Genomic DNA, 20,282 nt, shown 5'->3' with positions numbered 1-20,282 from the left:
GTTAGTATATATGAGTGTTAATGCTCTAGAGGTTTGACCCTTGGCTTTCCTGTATAAGTTCATATATATTTTTGTTATTATCCTGTAAATAACTGAATTATAGTATAGTGATTCTGTAAAAACACTTTAGTTATTAATCCTCTTTGGTGTGAAGTTAACATTAAAAATTTTTATATTTCCAGAACCTGGTTTTTACCTGTGAAAGTCAATGTATCCTTCTTTTAATCTTCTGCATTGGTTTTTTTATAGCTTGATGAAATATGACATGCTTCTCCTTCCTCCCCCTCCTTCCTGTGCCTCTATCCCCACCATTTTTTTTTCTATTCCTCTTGGCATCTGGATTTCTTTTTCTGCCAAATGAGTCAGTTAGAGAGGAAATGTTTAACCCACATTTGTCATCTTGGCTGGGAAAAGAAGTTGAAGGCAAAGGTGCCTGAATATGTTTCATTAGGATGCTGACACAACCTTTTTGACTCTCTCCTGAGAATACTACTGTATATTCAAGTTACAAAGTGCTAAATGATCCATTTCCACCATGCATACATTTCACATGATTAATACTTTATAGCTTTTTTTCTCTGAAGACAAATATTTTTCTTTTGGAAAAATATTATTTATTTATTTGTGTATATGTGTGTGTTTATTTTCTTTTAATATGTGGTCTCCTTCAACAAAGGATTTGATTTTACACATATAAGTAATAGGATTAAGAGGCTAAAGGAAAAATAGGAGAAAGGGAAATATGAGTACAGTGATAAAGTAAAATGAATTGCTTGTATTCTAACACAGAATAACTACTATCTGTTGTTTATTATATATTAGCCATTTATCTAGTCTAATGAAATAGTCACTGTTTTGGGTTTGTTTAGATTTAGTAGATGTAGAAACTGAGACTTAGACAGGTTAATTTACTCAACTCCACATTGCTAATTAGTGGTGAAAGTGGAATTTGAATCCTCTGTTTTTTCTCATCCAGCATATCATCACTATAACCCTTATAGTTTGCTTTTGGCATAAGTATTCATTATTAATGGAAATGCAAAGTATTACCTCAGCAAATGTACTAATAGCTTAGCTTCACTAAATTACTCAATTTTTTTTCTAACTATCTATACATAGGAAACAAAATAGGCTGGGGAAGCAGTAGTTGTACTGGTGGTGGCTGTGGTGCTGATGAAGGAAGTGGTGGAACGCATAGGTGCCCATGCTTTTTGTCACAATGAAGATCAAAAAGTACATCACTTAAAGTTATCCTTGGGGGTTGTATTCTTCACCAAAAACTAAATAAACATATAGACTTAGCAATATGCTATAAAATATGCTTATATAAAAGATATAAGCAGTATAAAATTCTACCATAAAGAAAGTTGTTCAAGATTGTGGTCCAACCTCTTCAAAATGCTCATAAATCAGAAGGCAAATTTATTAAACAATATTTTATATGTACATATAATAATATAATACTATACTATACAAATTAGACCTAAAATGAATTCACTTGCTATATCAAATATTAAACATTAAATGGGCAACCACTTTGTTTGCACTGGACTTATACTATAAGAAGAAAATTTGAGACAAGCTGAAGAGTCCAGGTCTCTTGAGAAACCCTTCAGCTTCTTTTCCTCCAAATGAATTTCTCTGTAGCAAATGGAAACCATCCAAATGATTCCCTTGCTACCTCAAAGTACTGTAATTTGTCTACTTTGCAAATTATGGGGCTATATCTAGCAATAATTCAAGAAAAATGCACCAACTCCCATTATGTCATAGATACTGTGCTAGGAACTTTATGCATATCATTTTGTTTGATTTTAATAGCAACTTCATGAAATAAGTCATCATAATAAATCACCATTTTAGATATTGAGAAACTACAGACAGATTAGAGAAGTTAAATAATTTTCCCATCAAAGACCACATCAATGATGAAGACAGAATCTGAACTTATATACTTAATGTTGGACTACCTGCATGCCCTGTCAAGGAACTGCTAAGTCTGTCATAGAGACTAGACTGTGTATAGATAGTTGTTTCAAGAGAGAAAAAAGGTAGGAGGATCTAGGGAATAGGTTTAAATCAGGCATTGGCATCTGTACTAGAAATGAGAGGTGGAACTATTATTGTGTTTTATTTACTGAGTATAGGTATATCATATTCAATGTATTTCTCTGCTCCATACACTATTCAAGGTGATAAAAGCATTTAGGAAGAGGGATTAGGAAATATCCGCTATGTTTAGGTCATAGCCCAATCAAAGGATTAATTAACATTTGTCTCTTTTTTTCTCCTACATCAAGCCTCCCTTTTGATGAGAAGAATAAGCCTCATTCTGATTCAACAGCAGAGATCAAAGAAAAGACTTCTGTTTGCTGGCCATCAGATATATGTTATCTGTGTTTAAAGAATTGAAAAACACACATCAAAGGAACATTCTCTTGGAAAGAGAGGTAATGAGATACAGTGAAAGAGAATAGAGATTCTTTAAATCACAGAGACCTAGGATCAAATCCTGTGATTAACACTTTTTTAGTAATGTAGCCTACTTCATTTCTTTGAGCCCTGGTTTATTTTTCTGAAAAATGAGGGTGATCTAAATTGCCTAAAATGCAACTCATGACAATAATAGACATAAAATAAATAGTCTTTCATGTCCCTTGTTTGCTCAAGCACTGCTCCGCTCTTCTCATCCCCTTTCCCTTCCTTTTTTTTTCCTCTTTATTTTGTCTGTACCCAATAGTTTTCCCCAAGCCCTATAACTATGTATATGTATATTGTTGCAGCAAAATGTATAAAGGAGACACTCATTATTTGCATCCATTTATATGCTGATATAAATATTTCATCCTCAAGTTTCAGAGGGATGCTGGTGATTTGGTGAGAAAGAAGCAACTATTTCTGTGATTTAATTTCAACGTGAGCATTGAAGAGGCTCCCCTTCACCCTTTTACTACTGTTGATAACTCCGTGTTTCCAAGAACTAATGGGTTGAAGAACTTAGCATTTGTGATGGATTAGTCAAGCAAAAACTATGAAGTAAGTAATCTGTAACATTATAGTATATTACAAATACTGAAATATATTAGAGTAATTATTATTTATTATGATTCTTATAGCTCATTTATACTGTACACAATTCCTTCCATCATTTTATGAAGATGTTATACATACACATAATGAAACATAGCTAATTAGATACAAAGAACATAGAACTAAATGACTATTTTCTAAATATTTTCTGTCTAAGGAGGTTTTGCAATCCAGCTTTGCTGTGGTTAGACCCTGTGGATGAGAAAACGTTCCTTTTTTTTTTTTTTTAAAAAGGGACTCATTCTGTTGCCCAGGCTGTAATGCAGTGGTACAATCATGGCTCACTGCAGCCTCAACCTCTTGGGCTATAGTTGTCCTTCTTCTTCAGCCTTCTGAGTAGCTGAGACTACTCGGTGTGTACTCCCATGCCCAGCTAATTTTTGTATTTTTTTGTAGAGATGGGTTTTCAGCATGTTGCCCAGGCTGATCTCAAACTCCTAGAATCAAGGGATCCACCCACCTCAGCCTCTCAAAGTGCTGGGATTACAGACGTGAGCCACTGCACCCAGCCTGGATGAGAAAACATTGAGTTGGAAACCCAAAAGATGACATAAATAATTTGGTATATTTTAGAGCTGGATTTCAACAACTTTTCAACACTGTCATCCTGTAAATGTCTTTCTGACCTAATCCCATTGCCCTTGCACTCAGCAGAATTGTGTGGCTCTAAGGCAGATTCTGGTATAAAATATCTCAGCTGGGGAAGGCTCCGAAAGGGAGAGATCTGGCTAAAGAGCTCACACCAGACAAAGCTCCTCATAATACTGGCCTAACTCTCCCGATCCTGCATTTCTCAAAAAACCTTTTTCTTCTCTTTCATATAACTCCCGTGGAATAATTTCCACTGAATTGCATGGAAGAGGCTGTTCATGGGGCTAGTCTGGAAGTTAAGAGATTTCTATTGAATTTTTCATTTTGCAATCAGTTTCATACATTTACATGTATACTTTTCTTGGAGTCATAGTTTATTCTCAGGTCTCTTAGAGTTAAATATCTTTCTTCTTTTAAGGTCTTACTTTTTTTTTCTAGTTTTATAGGAGATAACTAGTTTCCAATCCATGTCAGGGGAAAAGTAGGACAAATGAATGAAATCTGTAACCACCTTGGATGATGGTATAAGACATTTGGGAGAACACAGGAGAAGTAGGGAGGTTAGGGAGGGATGGTTCTGTGAAAATTTTGCATTACTCTTGCCTGAGGTCTACTCTTCTGTCATGTTGGTGGCTGTTTTGACAATAAGAAATATATAATGGCAAACTTAGTCTTCTAATTTGAAAATGGAAATCATAACAGTTCTTGTCTCATAGGGATAGTAGGAGATTAATTAAATAATCTATGTAAGAGGTATAATACTATGCTTGACATTCTGTAAGAGCTCAACAAGCATTCGCTTTTTACCTACTAGTATCAATCTTAATTCTAAAATTTTATTAATATTTTCCAATGGTGTTTCTAAATAGTATCTAATGACTAGATTAGTACACCATGTGGTTCTTCTAGGGTTCAAGCATTACTGTTAGGTGTGCTGGAATCCTTTCCCAAGTCAGTACTACTTTCTAGAACAAAACTGGGGAGACCTATTTGGAATGTATCTAACTCCACAGAAACCATCAGAGGTAACAGGTGGGGGATATGTGAAACAACCTTTTAGATATGAATCCTGATTGAATAAAAGTTGCCAAACAGCTCATTCCCAATATCTGAAGAAGAGTTTTAGTCTAAATGGAATGGCTGGAGAATACAGGAGAAGTTCTTTCCTGCTCTAACCACAAGCCTCTGTGACATTTATCAAAGAAATGCAGCCCTTTAAAGCTGAGTGTAAGTCCCAAAGGTGCTTTCTTCATGAAGCTTCTTTTGTCCTCTGCTTTCAGAACCCTTTCTGCATACTGCTGCCTCTGTGTCACCCTCCAGTACATCTGCTCTTACACAAGGGGCCACACAGGGACTGGCCCACACACCAGCCAGGGCACATGGGCCAACTTTTAACAGCAAAGGAAAATGCTAAATCCTACAGTAGGGGCAGAAGAGAAAAATAACATTCTTCGGAGAGCTATGATGGCTCTGAGTAAGATCAAGGACCCTGAAGTAAGACAGACCTGAGTCTGAATCTCAATTCCAACAATAAATTTGTTTATACACTTAAGGCATCACGAATAGTATTGTTAAATAATAGATACTTTACAAGCTTGTAACTAAGAGGAGGCAAAATAATGTCTGTAAAGTGTTTCATAGATTGGCCAGCATATAGTAAACATTTAATAATTAGTAGCCATTATTATTTTTCCTTAAAATATTTTTTTCTGGCTTCTTAGCAATCCTAAAATTCAGTTTTGTGTAGACTCCATGGCTAGGACTTGCAGAAGAAAAAATTGTCTGAACAATTTAGACATTGCCTTTTTGTCCTCAAACCAAGGGATGAATTTTTATTCTAAAATATCCAGATTGTCCATATCACTTAACCAGTTAATTACCAAGTCTGTATTTCTCTTTTATGCAACTGGAAAACAATAAAAAATTGAATGTATGTACTGTACACATACGTGCATACAAATAGACTTAAGTACATCAGTGTGTATGTACCTTCTATAGCACTTAGCTCATCTGTTCTTTCCTACGATATTTTCTATAATCCTGTGAGGTAGGTTTTATATTATCCTATTTTATAATTAAAGGAAAAGGGAACACAGAAAAGCAGCCTGACTTGGCCAGAGGCCTTTTAAGTGTTAGGTAAAGAGTCGGGGAGTCCTGACCTCTTTTCAGTTTTTCTTCCTCTGTACTGCTGTGATGACTGTGGAAGTGAAATACTTCTTTGGCTGCCAAAGAAGCCCCAGCTGAAAAGTAACCAAAGAAAGGAGTATTTGGGAGCAGCATGGCTGAAATCCAGTTAAAAGTTAAAATCCTGTCGGGCAATTTCTCCTTAATTGACAGCAGGAATTGCTGGCACTGCCCTGTCTAGCTACTTTCAAACGATAGGGATGTTAGCAAGAGCTCCCAGTGAATGCTTCCTAGAGGAGCAGTGATTGCTTTGGCTAACTTCTGCTGTAGCAGTTTTCTGGCAGTGAAAAGTAAGACAATTGGAGGTGGTAATCATTTTCTAATAACCACCTCAGGCTTTTGGCACCTAACTATCTGGCACTGTCTAGGGAAGCTCCTTTCGCTACCTCATGCTTCTTGTCAAGTCAATCTGCTTATCTAATTTTGCTGGGAAATCTGATATCACCCTTCAAATAGTTCACCTCAGTGGGATCCAGTGTGTGCCCTGCAAAGTGCTCAAGGAAGAGTCTGATAGGCTCTGACAAGCAAACAGCAGAAAGAAATTTTGGAAAAACCACCACCGTTTTTGCAGCTTTTTCATTGTGGTTCCATGGTGTTTGAAATCAGAATGTTGAGTTAATGACACAAGGAAATACTTGGATGTTCATATTGTCTACTTGGTTTTTTGAAACCTCCCAAGGACTGGCTTCATCCTGTTTGAGAGTCCATTCAACTGTAATTTCCACTCCACTTCCTGTGCAGGCCTGCCTGTGGTTTGTGGGCTGTACATTTCATCTTGCTCCTTTAAGGGGCCCCCTGAACTGAAAATGAAAGAGACTTTTTGTTGCTTCTGCTACCTGCTTATCATCCAATCCCAATGTCAGGTTTTCTTTTTCTCTTTTTAAAACCCAAGTAGCACTTTTCCAACTTGTGCATAGCTTTTTCTTTCAGTTCTCTGCTCTTCACACTAATTAAACAAGAGTTAGTCCCCTTTTCCAAACCTTATTTTTGTAATACCTTTATTCCTAAAGAGTTATGCTTATAAGATTAACATAAATACGTTAAACTTGGTATTGATTTGATGATTTCATAAACCCCAGACTCATTAAAAGTTTGCAGGTTTTTGTAAAAGGACTTGCTTGAAATCTTTGCTAATCTACCTGAATTTTCTTCCAAAGGCAGTTATATACAATATTTCTTAAGACTAATTCTCTAAATTTGCAACTTGGCAGCATCCCACTGGGACCCTGGAGGGTTGATAAATCATGGAGAATAGGTCTTCATATAGGGAAGTATGAAAACTCTGTGTGGTAAAAACTACTTAAGAAGGCCCTAAATTTCACAAGAAGTTGGAGATATTTGTGAAGACACATAAAATGCATCCTTTATATCAGTGAAGTTTTTGCTTCTAGGTATATTATACTCACATTGAACATTTCAGAGATTTTGTTTTCAGCCTGTGTATACCATGTATATTTATTATCTGGGTAGATAACTTAGACATATACATTTAAAGGAGTTTGCATCAGCTGCTGCTAGGAAGTTTTTTTTGTGTTAGTTAAGATCCTGTGAAACAGCCCTTGACATTTCACTAGCTGCACAGTTTGCAATAAAATCTACTTTAGCCTGAGGTTAAATGAAGACTGCGGTCCTCACAGCATGATGGAGGATCCTGGTGGCCAGATAAAAGGAAACTCCTCATTCTCATTTCTGACTTCCTCACGAACTTATATTAAGACCTTAATTGAAAAACTTACTGCCTCTCTCACCAAAATATTGCAAATTTTAATAGTTTCCCCTAACCAAGAAATACAATTACAAGCATTTTATTACTTTTTTCAGTGCCCTTGAAAGTTTCAGGCTGGATGGGGGGCTTCAATGTCAGACTCACCAAATGTTTTATATACAGAGCCCTGCATGGTCCCTAGAGCATAGTAGGCACTCAGTGAAAGAAATGAATGAATGAATGGAAAATTAGAATCACATTTTAGTGACTTAACTGTATATTTTCAGAGTATTGTAGTGTTTAGAAAGGGTCAACGATAACATGTTTCTACATGGAGATGCATGACAAATATATTTAACACTTGTCAAGAAGTAGGAATTTAGCTTCTGTCATTCGATCTAGGTTTTCAGTTACAGAAGCATTGAGAATTCCCTGTGGCTGGATAAGGGCAAATCTTTAAGGCAAGTTGAAGACCCAGGCTGCCCATGTGGACATCAATACTCCCACAGAGCACTTGCTATGAAGAAAAGTGTGGGCTTGCTGTCTTTTCATCAAAACTCCTAGAATTTGGCTGACTGCCTGGTTTATCCCAGGACATTAGTCAGCCCACAAATCCCACATTTGTTTATTCAGTCCAGAGCAAGTGAATGCTGCCATTCTCTCATCTCCTTTGTTGGCAACACTTTGTTAACCTGAATTGAGTTCTGCAACACAAAATGAAGTGACTAATCTTTTGAGGGGTTCCCCCTCCCAGGTTCTTGTATGAGCAATTAAATCTATATACTGCAAAGTCCCATGCTGTCATTTTTTCTCATGTTGCCCCTTTATTCTGATGATTTCACATTGTAGTTAATGAAACTAATACCTTCTAGAGTGTGGTTGAATTGGCGCCACCATTAAGAAAAGGGGTTTCCAGACTTTTTAGTTTTGTGAGAAAATGTTAGAGGAAGAGGGAGGTTAGGTTGATTATTTATACTTATGTAGTCTTCTGTGAATTTGCAGTAATTATCACCTTATACTCTCAAAAGTTTTCTAGCTCTGAGTATGTGAGTCTCAAAGTGCAGGAATTAGGAATTTTAGCACAAAACAACCAGTTTGGACTATCACACAGTTAATATAGGATAGATCTAGAGTATGGACCCACACAGAATATGTATTCTTTATCACTAAATTATTTATCTATCTACAAGTGTCTAAAAAGACCTGGACATTTTAGCAAAAGTTTGAGAATCTAGGTTTCTAAGTTTCTATTGACTGTGAAAGAGTGAATAGTTTTAGAAGACAGTTGGGGGCAACATAGTACAAGACAGAAGAGGGGCTGAAGAAAATCATAAAGCTGAACATACATGTTTGCCATAGGCCCCAGCTGTTTTTCAGCATGTTTCACCTAGCAGCTTGGCAAATAATTCTCATTGATCATTAGGTCTGTGGAAATTCTATGTGGTTCATAAAGTTTTGGTCCTGACTATGTGTACCATTGATAACTTGTTTTTCTCTCTCCTTCTTCCCTTTTCCTCCAACTCGTAGCCAGAGCTACCTTCCAGATGACTTCTTTCTATCACTCTCTTTCTTTCCAGAGTCTCACTCTGTCTCAGCTCACTGCAACCTCAGCCTCTCAGGTTCAAGTGATTCTCCTGCCTCAACCTTCCAAGGAACTGGGATTACTGGTGCCTGCCACCCTGCCTGGCTAATTTTTGTATTCTTAGTAGAGATGGGGTTTCACCATGTTGGTCAGGCTGGTTTCGAGCTCCTCACCTCAAGTGATCTGCCCGCCTCAGCCTCCCAAAGTGCTGTGATTACAGGTGTGAGCCACCTTGTGTGGTCTGCCTGACTTTTAAAATGATTAAACTCATATTTATTATTTATCAGATGCCTCTGCTACTTTATGTTTTTAAAATTTATTTTTTATTAAGGTATAGTTAACAAATAAAAATTGTATATATTTGTTGCATAAAGTGGAATGTTTTGACATATGTATACATTGTGAAATGGTTAAATCAGACTAAGGTATCTGTCACCTCACATGCATGTCATAGTTTTGTGGTGAGAACATTTATGATCTACTCTCTTAGCAATTTTTAATATTCTGCTGTCTGACTTCTAACCCAAGGCTTGGATTAGGACAGTCTTTGTAGCTTAATTTTAGGTTCAGGGATCACAAAAGTTGTTTTATCCTTTGGGCTTTTGCAACTTGCTATTTTCATAATGAAGATCTGGGGAAAAGATTAGTTTAAGTGGTTTTTAAAATAGCCATTAGCTCAGGACATATTCAGCCAAGACAGGATAAGTCGTTTTGCCAGCATTCTCCTGTAGATTTTTTTTTTCCACAGTATTTTTTAGAAAGATAACTTTTAAAAACCTTTGTTTTCTGTGATTAATCTCTTTTACTATTTTTCTATAGAGGACCAGGAATACGTGTCAATAATTCTTGGGCCTGGTGCAGATGATCCATGTGCTTGGCAGACAGAAATCCAAAGTGACAAAAGAGGTTGTCCTTTGAAAATACTTTTCCTGGCTTGTGTTTTATATTTTTGTATTTGATTCAGTGAAAATGTTTATTGAGGACCTACTACATACCAGACACTCTGATACATTATGAGGGGTTGGGGGACCTATCTTATAGTCCATTTGGGATATAGGAAGGATGAATAAAGAATACAAACAATTAAAGTACAAAACAGAATAAAATTTGACATGCAATGGGCTATCGAATAGTTTGGACGAAGAAAGTATATTTTATTAGTGGAGTTAGGAAATGTATTACAAAGTTGTTGGTATCCTGATGAGTCTTGAAGGATAGATAGAATTTTGACAGGTGAGGAGGTATTCCAATGCAGAAGAATAATAGGAGCAAAAGCACAGAGGTGAGAAATTGGAGGGGAACTGTGAAAATTACCACATAGAATAGAGGCAGGGAAATAAAGGATGGCCAGATTTATATAGTGAGCAGTGAGCTGCATGGACACAGTTGACTGTTGACTCCTTGAACCCCTGCTTACTCCAGAGTCACCACCTCTCCTGGCTTTCTGCCAATCTTCCTGGCCAGAGTTTCTCAGTCTTCTTTTCTGGCTCTCTTCCTTGGCCTGAATGCTACATGTTGAATGATGTCAGCTTCAGTTTTTGTATGCTCTCTTCTCTTAAGTTGCCATCGTTTCAATATCTTTAAATGTAATCTACATCTAGGTGACCTCCAAACCAGTAACCTTGCCCATGACCCATGTCCTGAACTACAGATTTTATATAAAACTGTCTACTGAACATCTTCACTTTTTATGTCTAAATCTCTATGTCTGATTTAGAATTCTTGATTCTTTGCTTTTCCTCTATGCTGGAAATCCTGTTCTTACCAGTCTTTCCCCATCTTAATTAATGAACTTGCCATCCACCTAGTGGCTTAGTCCTCAAAACTAGGGATTAATCTAGATTTAGTCATTTTTCTTACTCTTGCCATATAATAACATATTATTTTGAGTTTACCTCTACAAGACCCCAAATAGGTAACTGCTGTTTTTGTTATAAGATAGTAATATTTGCCTCTGAGTGTATGTGAATTACTTTGATAAAAGTAAATATTCTATTTAAAATATTAATTTCACAGAGATTGTCTTTTAATTTTTTTCCAGAAGTTAACTCATAAGTTGTTGAGTAGAGCCATGTATTCTTCAGGTACGTTAGAATTTTCTTCTGTCTTTCAAAAGGGCCTTCACATTCTCTTGCCTTACAGACTTAGGTGCTATGGATTAGATAGACAAGTACATGTTCCTGTATATCTATTATACAGTGAACATAACAGTTAATGATTGTGATCTTCCAAAGCTTATATTTTTAATAAAAATTAATTAAATATTCTGAGCCAATGAATAAAGGTAGATGCCGCATTGCAGCATCTAGTCAAAAGGATATTTCTACTGATCATGCTAGGGAAGACATAAAAATATAGTTGTAGAAAGTGATGTAGTGTTGGCCAGGTGCAGTGGCTCACACCTGTAATCCTAGCACTTTGGGAGGCCAATGTGGGCAGATTGCTTGAACTCAGGACTTTGAGACCAGCCTGGACAATATGGTGTAAACCCCATCTCTACAAAAAACACAAAAATCAGCTGGGTCTTGTGGTGGGCACCTGTAGTCTCAGCCACTTGGGAGGCAGAGGTAGAGGATTGCTTGATCCTGGGAGGTGGAAGTTGCAGTGAGCTGAGATAGTGCCACTGCACTCCAGCCTGGGTGTTAGAGTGAGACCCTGTCTCAAAACAAAAACAGAAACAAAAACAAAAACAAAACTAGTGATATAGTATTGAAAATAGATTGCCTCTCACTTGCTTCATGGTCTATTCTTATGTAATTTTCAAAATAAGTTCATTTTAGAGGGTACTGACACATTTCCATTGATTTATTTATTTTTCTTACATTCATTTCTTCTCAGTCTCTCCAATGAACACCTTCACTGATATCCAAAGCGTGAAGAGAGACACCAGGGAAAAACATGGACCTAACAAAGGACAAATGGAATTATTAGAAACATTTTCCAGAAGAACACTACTCTGTGGCCATTTGAATCTTTGCTTCTTTCTAGGTTTGACAATGAGGCTATCATATAAGCTCAAATGTAAACTGAAAGAGGTTGAATCAGTCAGGATAAACCCTATTGTGCCATGGTAACAAACAACCTCAAAATCTCATTGGCTTAAAATACAAAGAATTATTCTTACTCATGATACATATCCATCAATGATCTGCAGGGGATCTGCTCACTGAAGTCACTGAAGTGAACTTGGACTGATGGAACTGCCACTTTTTGGTTACTGTGTGTATTAATCTGTTTTCATGCTGCTGTTAAAGATCTGAAACTGGGAACAAATACAGGTTTAATTAAGACTTACAGTTCCACATGGCTGAGGAGGCCTCAGAATCATGATAGAAGGTAAAAGTCACTTCTTACATGGTGGGAGCAAGAGAAAAATGAGGAAGAAGCAAAAGTGGAAACCCCTGATAAACACATCAGATCTCGTGAGACTTACTTCACTATCATGAGAATAGCATGGGAAAGACAGGCCCCTGTGATTCAGTTACCTCCCCCAGGTCCCTCCCACAATATATGGGAATTCTGGGAGATACAATTCAAGTTGAGATTTGGTGGGGACATAGCCAAACCATATCATTTTGCCCCTGGCCCCTCCAAATCTCACGTCCTCACCTTTAAAACTAACCATGCCTTCTGAATAGTCCTCCAAAGTATTAACTCGTTTTAGCATTAATCCGTAAGTTCACAGCCCAAAGTTTCATCTGAGACAAGGCAAGTCCCTTCCGCCTATGAGCCTGTAAAATCAAAAGCAAGCTAGTTACTTTCTAGATACAGTGGTGGTGGAGGGGGGGTGCAGGTATTGTGTAAATACAGCCATTCCAAAAGGGAGAAATTGGCCAAAACAAAGGGGTTACAGGGCCCATGCAAGTCTAAAATCAGTGGGGCAGTCAAACTTTAAAGCTCCAAAATGATCTCCTTTGTTCCAGGTCTCATATCCAGGTTACACTGATGCAAGAGGTGAGTTCCCATGGTCTTGGGCAGCTCCACCCATGTAGTTTTACAGGACAGCCTTCCTTCCTCCCAGCTGCTTTCACAGGCTGGTGTTGAGTATCTGTGGTTTTTCCAGGTGAACAGTGCAAACTGTTGGTGGATCTACCATTCTGGGGTCTGGAGGATGGTGGTCCGCTTCTTACAGCTCCACTAGGCAGTGCCTAGGGACTGTTCGTGGGGGCTCCAACCCCACATTTCCCTTCTGCACTGCCCTAGCAGAGGTTCTCCGTGAGGGCCCCACCACTGCAGCAAACTTTTGCCTGGTCATCCAGGAATTTTCATACATCTTCTGAAATCTAGGTGGAGGTTACCAAACCTCTGGTCTTGACTTCTGAGCACCCACAGTGTCAACACCATGTGGAAGCTGCCAAGGCTTGGGGCTTCCACCCTCTAAAGCCACAGCCAGAGCTGTACATCATTGGCTGCTTTCAGCCACAGCTGGAGCGGCTGGGACACAGGGCACTAAGTCCCTAGGCTGCGCACAGCACATGGACCCTGGGTCCGATCCATGAGACTACTTTTTGATGGGAGGGGCTGCTATGAAGGTCTCTGACCCGGTTTGGAGACATTTTCCCCATCATCTTGGGGATTAACGTTAGGTTCCATGCTACTTATGCAAATTTCTACAGCTGGCTTGAATTTCTCCCCAGAAAATGGGCTTTTCTTTTCTATCGCATCGTCAGGTTGCAAATTTTCTGAACTGTTTCCCTTTCAAAACTGAATGCCTTTAACAGTACCCAAGTTACCTCTTAAATGCTTTGCTGCTTAGAAATTTCTTCTGCCAGATACCCTAAATCATCTCTCTCAAGTTCAAAATTCCACAAATCTCTAGGGCAGGGGCAAAATGCCACCAGTCTCTTCGCTAAAACATAACAAGAGTTACCTTTGCTCCAGTTCCCAACAAGTTCCTTGTCTCCATCTGAGACCACCTCAGCCTGGATTTTATTGTCCGTACCACTATTGGCATTTTGGGCAAAACTATTCAACAAATCTCTATAAAATTCTAAGTTTCCCCACATTTTCCAGTCTTCTTCTGAGCCCTTCAAACTGTTCTAATCTCTGCCTGTTACCCAGTTCCAAAGTCGCTTCCACATTTTCATGTATCTTTTCAACAATGCCCCACTCTACTGGTACTAATTTACTGTATTAATTGGTTTTCACACCTGCTGATAAAGACATAACAGAAACTGGGAACAAAAAGAGATTTAATTGGACTTAGAGTTCCACATGGTGGGAGAGGCCTTAGAATCATGGTTGAAGGTGAAAGTCACTTGTTTTTTGGAGACATAGTCTCACTCTGTTGTCAGTCTGGAGTATGGTGGCGCTATGTGGGCTCACTGCAACCTCCACCTCCCCGGTTCAAGTGATTCTCCTGCCTCAGCCTCCTGAGTAGCTGGGACTACAGGCACATGCTACCGTGCCTGGGTAATTTTTGTATTTTTAGTAGAGATGGGATTTCACCATATTGGCTAAGGTGGTCTCAATCTCTTGACCTTGTGATTCACCTGCCTCGGCCTCCCAAAGTACTGGGATTACAGGCATGAGCCACCATGCCCATTTGGTGAAAGGCACATCTTAACGTGGTGGTGGCAATAGAACAATGAGGAAGAAACAAAAGTGGAAACCCCTGATAAGCCCATCAGATTTCATGAGACTTAATTCACTATCACGAGAAAAGCACGGGAAAAACCGGCCCTCATGATTCAGTTACCTCCCCCAGGTCCCTCCCAAAACATGTGGAAATTCGGAGAGATACAATTAAAGTTGAGATTTGGTGGGGACACAGCCATATCATATCACTATACCATAAGTTTTTGTTGTTTTTTTTAAACAAATTTGAGGATCTTGTACTGGTAATTAATGTCTGGTCTAGAAGTGAAGCACATTTCTTTTTCTTGCAACTGGTTGGCCAGAACCAGCTAGATGGCCCCACCAAGCCAACACTTGGAGGGAAGTGAAATATTTGGCAAACAGCACCCATGGCCGTCACAGCTGGAAGCTCTCAGTCTGGAACTCCTTCCCCAGGCCTCCCATTTCTGGAACTCTGGGAACAACAATCCAGGAATCTGATGACATCTTTTCCTTTACTAGCCAAAAGGGAGAACAATAAGCAAATAAACTCAATTTTCTCCTATTTATACTTTTAAATTTGAAAACCAGTTGTGTGTTTATAAGAAAGTGAGGGTTGAGCATCATGAAGAAAAATACAAAGTTCTTTAAAAAGCATATAATCAAGCCTATCAGCTACAAACGGATCAAATATGTGTCTGAATAATCACAGTCAAGTCTGTTACATACAAAATTCATCCATTAATAGCAACTAAATATCGTTAGATAGATAGTAGTCCTGTGTTTAAAATAGTAATCTATTTGGAAACAGGAATTAATAATCAGTATTATTCTTAATATATTTGAAAATTAGATGTGTTTATCTGTCCCAACCCTTACAAGTGTGTGGTAATGGTTAAGGTATTTCTCCTCTATATGCCTAAGTTTTCTTCTTTATAAAAGGGGAGCAGGGATAATAGTACCTGACTTTACTTTAGTTGTGAAGATTAAATTTTACCTTTATATGTAGATATATATGCATATATATATATATGTAAAATATTTAGGCTTGTGGCTGACATTAAGTACCAAAAAATACTGGCTATGATTATTATCCTCATATTATTATCAGATATGACACATTTGTAATTTAAACAAAAGTCCTACAAAGAACTCATAAATTAAAAGAAGGCAATCTCTTCACAAGAGAACAAATTTTGGCACAATTTTTTAGTCTCTAGACAAATGTTACTGATGTTATGAGTGAAATGGGTCTGTGAAAGGAAGATACGGGTGGAACTGGGCCAGTGTTTGCAGAGGATTGTGATGTTTCTGTATCTCTGCTGACTCTTTATCACTTCTAGAGCTAGTTCAACTGAAGCCTCCATAATCTCTGGACTATGAAAATGTACCATGCTAATATTAGCATGATGAATGAAATTCATTCAAAAAGTTAATAGTTTTCAAAAGGGTCTTCAGGTATACAACTGAAGATACTACATTCTTGAAAAGGAAATCTTTACAGCATACCAGTCCCTGGTGATAATACCTCATTTCTGGGCACAGCTTGATGTGGAGGTATGGTTTGTGTTCTCTCTGAGGTAAATTTAGTTTGCTGTTGTGTTTCAGGCTAGCTCTGCTGAAAACAATGTTCTTTTTTCTTTTAGAACCAGGGCTGGGGGCTGTGTCACTTGTGACTTGGTAACCCTTACTGGGGCTAGATGAGGAAGACATTTCCTTACATGGTCCAAGCATCCTTCCCTGGGGTTCTGAGGTGGTCTCATCTGTGTTTCTTGGATAGATCATTGGCTCTAAAATATCCCCTAAGTGATGTGATATTCTCTCATCTCATGCATGGGTGTTGGAGGTTGAGTGGAGTTTGGGTTAGTTTCACCAACTTCCAGTTGGGAAACATGTAGTTTTTTTAAAAAACCTTTCTCAGCTTTAGTTTCCTTATTTGAACAGGGTTAAAAATTGGGCTCGAGAGAAGGTTTGGAGGTAATATTAGTAGATATTGTTGATGAATTGGGTTTGGCAGAGGGAGGGGGCAAGGATGACTACCTTGGTTTCTGTCTCAAGTAAGTGGGTGATGATGCCTTTTACTGAGGAGATAAGAAAAGTGACGTGTGTAAGACACACACACGGGTACACACACACACATATATACAGAGAGATTTATATACAAATTTTGGACATGTGGTTTCAAGGCATTTTACTGGGTGTATAATTAGAAACGTTCAGTTGAAGTTTTAATGATGCTTAGGAGAGAGGTCTGAAATAATAATAGAGATTCCAAAGGCCTTTACATCAAGAGGATAACGGAAGCTATAGGAGCAGATGAGGCCACCTCTAAAGATGAAGAGAGAAGAAAACCTAGAGTGAGCTCTGAGAACTTTGCTATTTAGTGCCCTCATAGAGGGGATGGAGGATTCTTCATAAAAAGCTTAGTTTTGTGACAGCACCTTCCCCTGATTTTACTCTTACCTCTTGGAACACCAGTTTTTTTAATGAAGAAGAAAATTATGTTGTCTGCTTAAAGTAAAGAAGGCAGGTGTTGATGGGGTTCCTTAATAGAGATATAGAGGTTTAAAATACCTAGAAGAGTAGGAGGTAGAATTGATCAAGTAAAAAAATTGAAGAGATTAATTGAAGTCCTAAGATCAGAGACCATATGTTTGTGTGACAATAATCCAAATTATTGTAAAAATGTATTTAGGAGTATTTGGCCTTGTAGGTACCAAGATAGCATTGATCCTGTGTTAGGAGTTTGCCAGGTGTGTGCAATAGAGAGACATGAAGGGATTTGAGGTTGCTGATGAGTGACCAGTTCAGATGGCAACTACTTGTAGTCTGTTTTTGGGAAAGGCTAGTGGCCTATGAAGAAATGAAGACCCAGGAGCTGGAGGACTCAAAGAATTTGGAGAGCAGACATGTGCAAGTGAGAGTTTTGCAAGCACTGGAGGACAGGCAGCTGGGGCAAAGAGTGTATTATTTGCAGTTATGATATTGGGCATGGAGCTATTTTTGGTGATGGTGAAGCTCAGGATTTTTAAAAAATTTATTTATTGCTCCCATATGTCATGGAGGCTTTTTATTTTGCCACAAAACCACTGGTGATGTTGCCTGTGACCACCCTGGAGATGACTCTGGAGGTACACAGGATGTATCCCTGGAAATGGTGGGGAGTAGAAGTTGAGTAGAAGGAGATTTGTTATTGAGTATTTAAGGTCAAGGAATAGATTAAGGGTGTTGAGTAGATTGCTCACTAAGACCCTGGGGTTTTCTAGCATGACAGAAGTTGGAGTTGAGGAGGAGAAGAGTTCTATTATGTCTTGAAGAATGTGATCAGAAGGTATTTCTAATGACACAAACATAGAAGTATGCATGCTAGTATAGTCAGATGGCATGAGTACCAAGGTGGAAATGTGGTGGTTCTAAAGTGGCATTAAGGAGCCAATAAATTGTCATTCCTACTCTTAGCTCTATGGCAGATGAAATACACAGCATGGTGTGGGGAGAAAATGTGGAGCTTATTGGGGATGGGGTCTTTCATATAAAGGAAGAAGATTTCAGACGGCATAGTGGTGTGAAAAGAGGAGAAGCCAGGGAGAAAGGACAATAAAGGGTTAAGAACAAGGGGAGGTTAACTGACTTTCAGCATATGAGGATTTTAGGAATGGAAACCTTAATTGGAATTAATTGACCACAAATATTCCAAAGATGGAGTGAGTCAGTTAGAGACAGAGATGTGTGAGTGTCTGAGGGTCTGAGGTGGGATTTGGCCCAGTCTTGTGTGGGTGGGCTCACTGTGTGGAGCCTGGGGTCTTGAGGATCTGAACTTGGGCTTCCTCCTGTGTGCACGGTGGAGGCATCTGGTCTATTCTTCCTAGGGTGGTCTTGTGTTGAGCTGAGTGTCCAAATGCACAATGGTTTTCATTTAACATCTCATTTCTAGCCTAACGACAAACCCAAAAGGTGGGCATGACAATAATGTTAATAAGACAAGTGCATTTCTTCCCTCCTTGGAGTTGTGAGGATTCAATGCAATTGTTTGTGGGAAAGCACTTTACCAACTCTATATTACTATAGATATGCTAGGTTTTATTGTTACCCGCACCTTTGATGTATTTCTCTTTGTGCTCTTCACGTATCTGTAACACATTCCCTAAGATAATTAGGGCTGCCCTTTAACAAAGCCAAGATCATTTATAGTGGAAAACTGGCACCTGGGCTGATTCTCTCTAGTGATTATGTAGTTTTGATGTGGACTGGCATCCTTCCCTGGAGTTTGAGTACCTCCCTCAGCAGCTTCTCTCGTCCAGAAGTTCCATCTCTGTGCTTTTCTATTACAAAGCCCAGACTCCCATCTAGGCCACCCACCAGGTTCCTCTTTTCAGTCTTAAGGACATCTTTAGCTCCTGGCTCATTTGTGAAATGGAGTGGACTGTCATGCCCTAAACAAAGATTGCCAGCATGGTCTAGTTTTCCAGGTCCCCCTTGATGATTTGACAAGAAAGTAACCACTAGACTTTGAGAATTGCAGTTTTACATTGTCCAGAGTCTTCCAGACTTTCACAGAGAGGCAGATACGATTCTAACCAAGATATGTTAATACCCCCTGCTTCCTTTGAAATGTAACTGAGATGTACTTGAGATGTTACATTTTCTTGGAAGGGGAAAGGAATCTTCTGTGATTGAACAAACTTTTTGTTAAGGTAGCTCCCAAGCAAGTTCAGTGGCTTTGTTCTATCAGCACTTTTCTATTGACAGTGATTTTTTTCCTTTCAAGGCCTGGCACATGGAGACTGCTTTTCTGCAGAAACTATATCCCTTGGTGTAATGAGCTACACCTATCTCAATTATTCAATGTAGAACAATACTCCTGGTCAGCTGTTAAGAGGCGCACACATTATTTTCAGAAAATGTGAGTCAGTCTTGAGAGAAACAAATCTATGCTAAATGTTTTCTTTATTCACTTGGTTTACAATATACTGTGATGTATTCTTTTTCTATTCAGCATCTGTTTGTACCTTTAGCTTTTTGTTCCGAGCATCAATTCGACCTTTGGCTTTAGGTGGAAACTCTGCCTCAGGAGCACTCCCTGGACACAGAAGTTCTTTGAATTATCATTGATTTTGTTTAAGCCTTCATGTTCCCCAGGAAGGCTGATTAACCTTAGTGCCTTCTTTCTCTAATAGCTCGTATTGAATTATCTCCCTCTCTCTGATTCTATCCATTTGAGTCACCTGCAAGTTCCTTTTACATGTCCAGAGTGAGGAAAGTCTGGGTGATGAAGAGCTAAAATCTACTAGGTAACCATTACCTTTTTTGTTTTTTGTGTTTTTTTTGAGACAGGATCTCACTCTGTTGCTCAGGCTGGAATGTATTCGCATGATTATAGCTCACTGCGGCCTTGAACTCCCAGGCTCAAACCTAAGCAGCTGGAACTAAAGGTGTACCACCATGCATGGTTAGTTTTTAAATTTGTTTATAGATAGAGGGTCTCATTATGTTGCCCTGGCTGATCTCAAATTCCTGGCCTCCAGAGATCCACCTGCCTCGGCCTTCCAAAGTGCTGGGATTACAGACATGAGC

General features: G+C 38.6%; 1 long non-coding RNA gene across 1 annotated transcript; it reads left to right on the top strand.

The window, feature by feature from the left end:
* The first annotated feature begins 2,276 nt into the window (after positions 1 to 2,276).
* LOC105715595 (uncharacterized) lies at positions 2,277 to 12,459 on the top strand. Its single transcript, XR_001107079.3, has 4 exons — positions 2,277 to 2,450; positions 2,854 to 3,036; positions 11,194 to 11,236; positions 11,991 to 12,459. It is a non-coding gene; the product is annotated as an uncharacterized LOC105715595 (long non-coding RNA).
* The last annotated feature ends 7,823 nt before the right edge of the window (positions 12,460 to 20,282 follow it).

This window comes from Aotus nancymaae, unplaced genomic scaffold (assembly GCF_030222135.1).
Source record: "Aotus nancymaae isolate 86718 unplaced genomic scaffold, 86718_ANA_hifiasm-v0.15.2.pri h1tg000003l, whole genome shotgun sequence".
Classification (NCBI taxonomy): domain Eukaryota; kingdom Metazoa; phylum Chordata; class Mammalia; order Primates; family Aotidae; genus Aotus; species Aotus nancymaae.
This window is presented reverse-complemented; position numbering and strand designations above follow the sequence as displayed.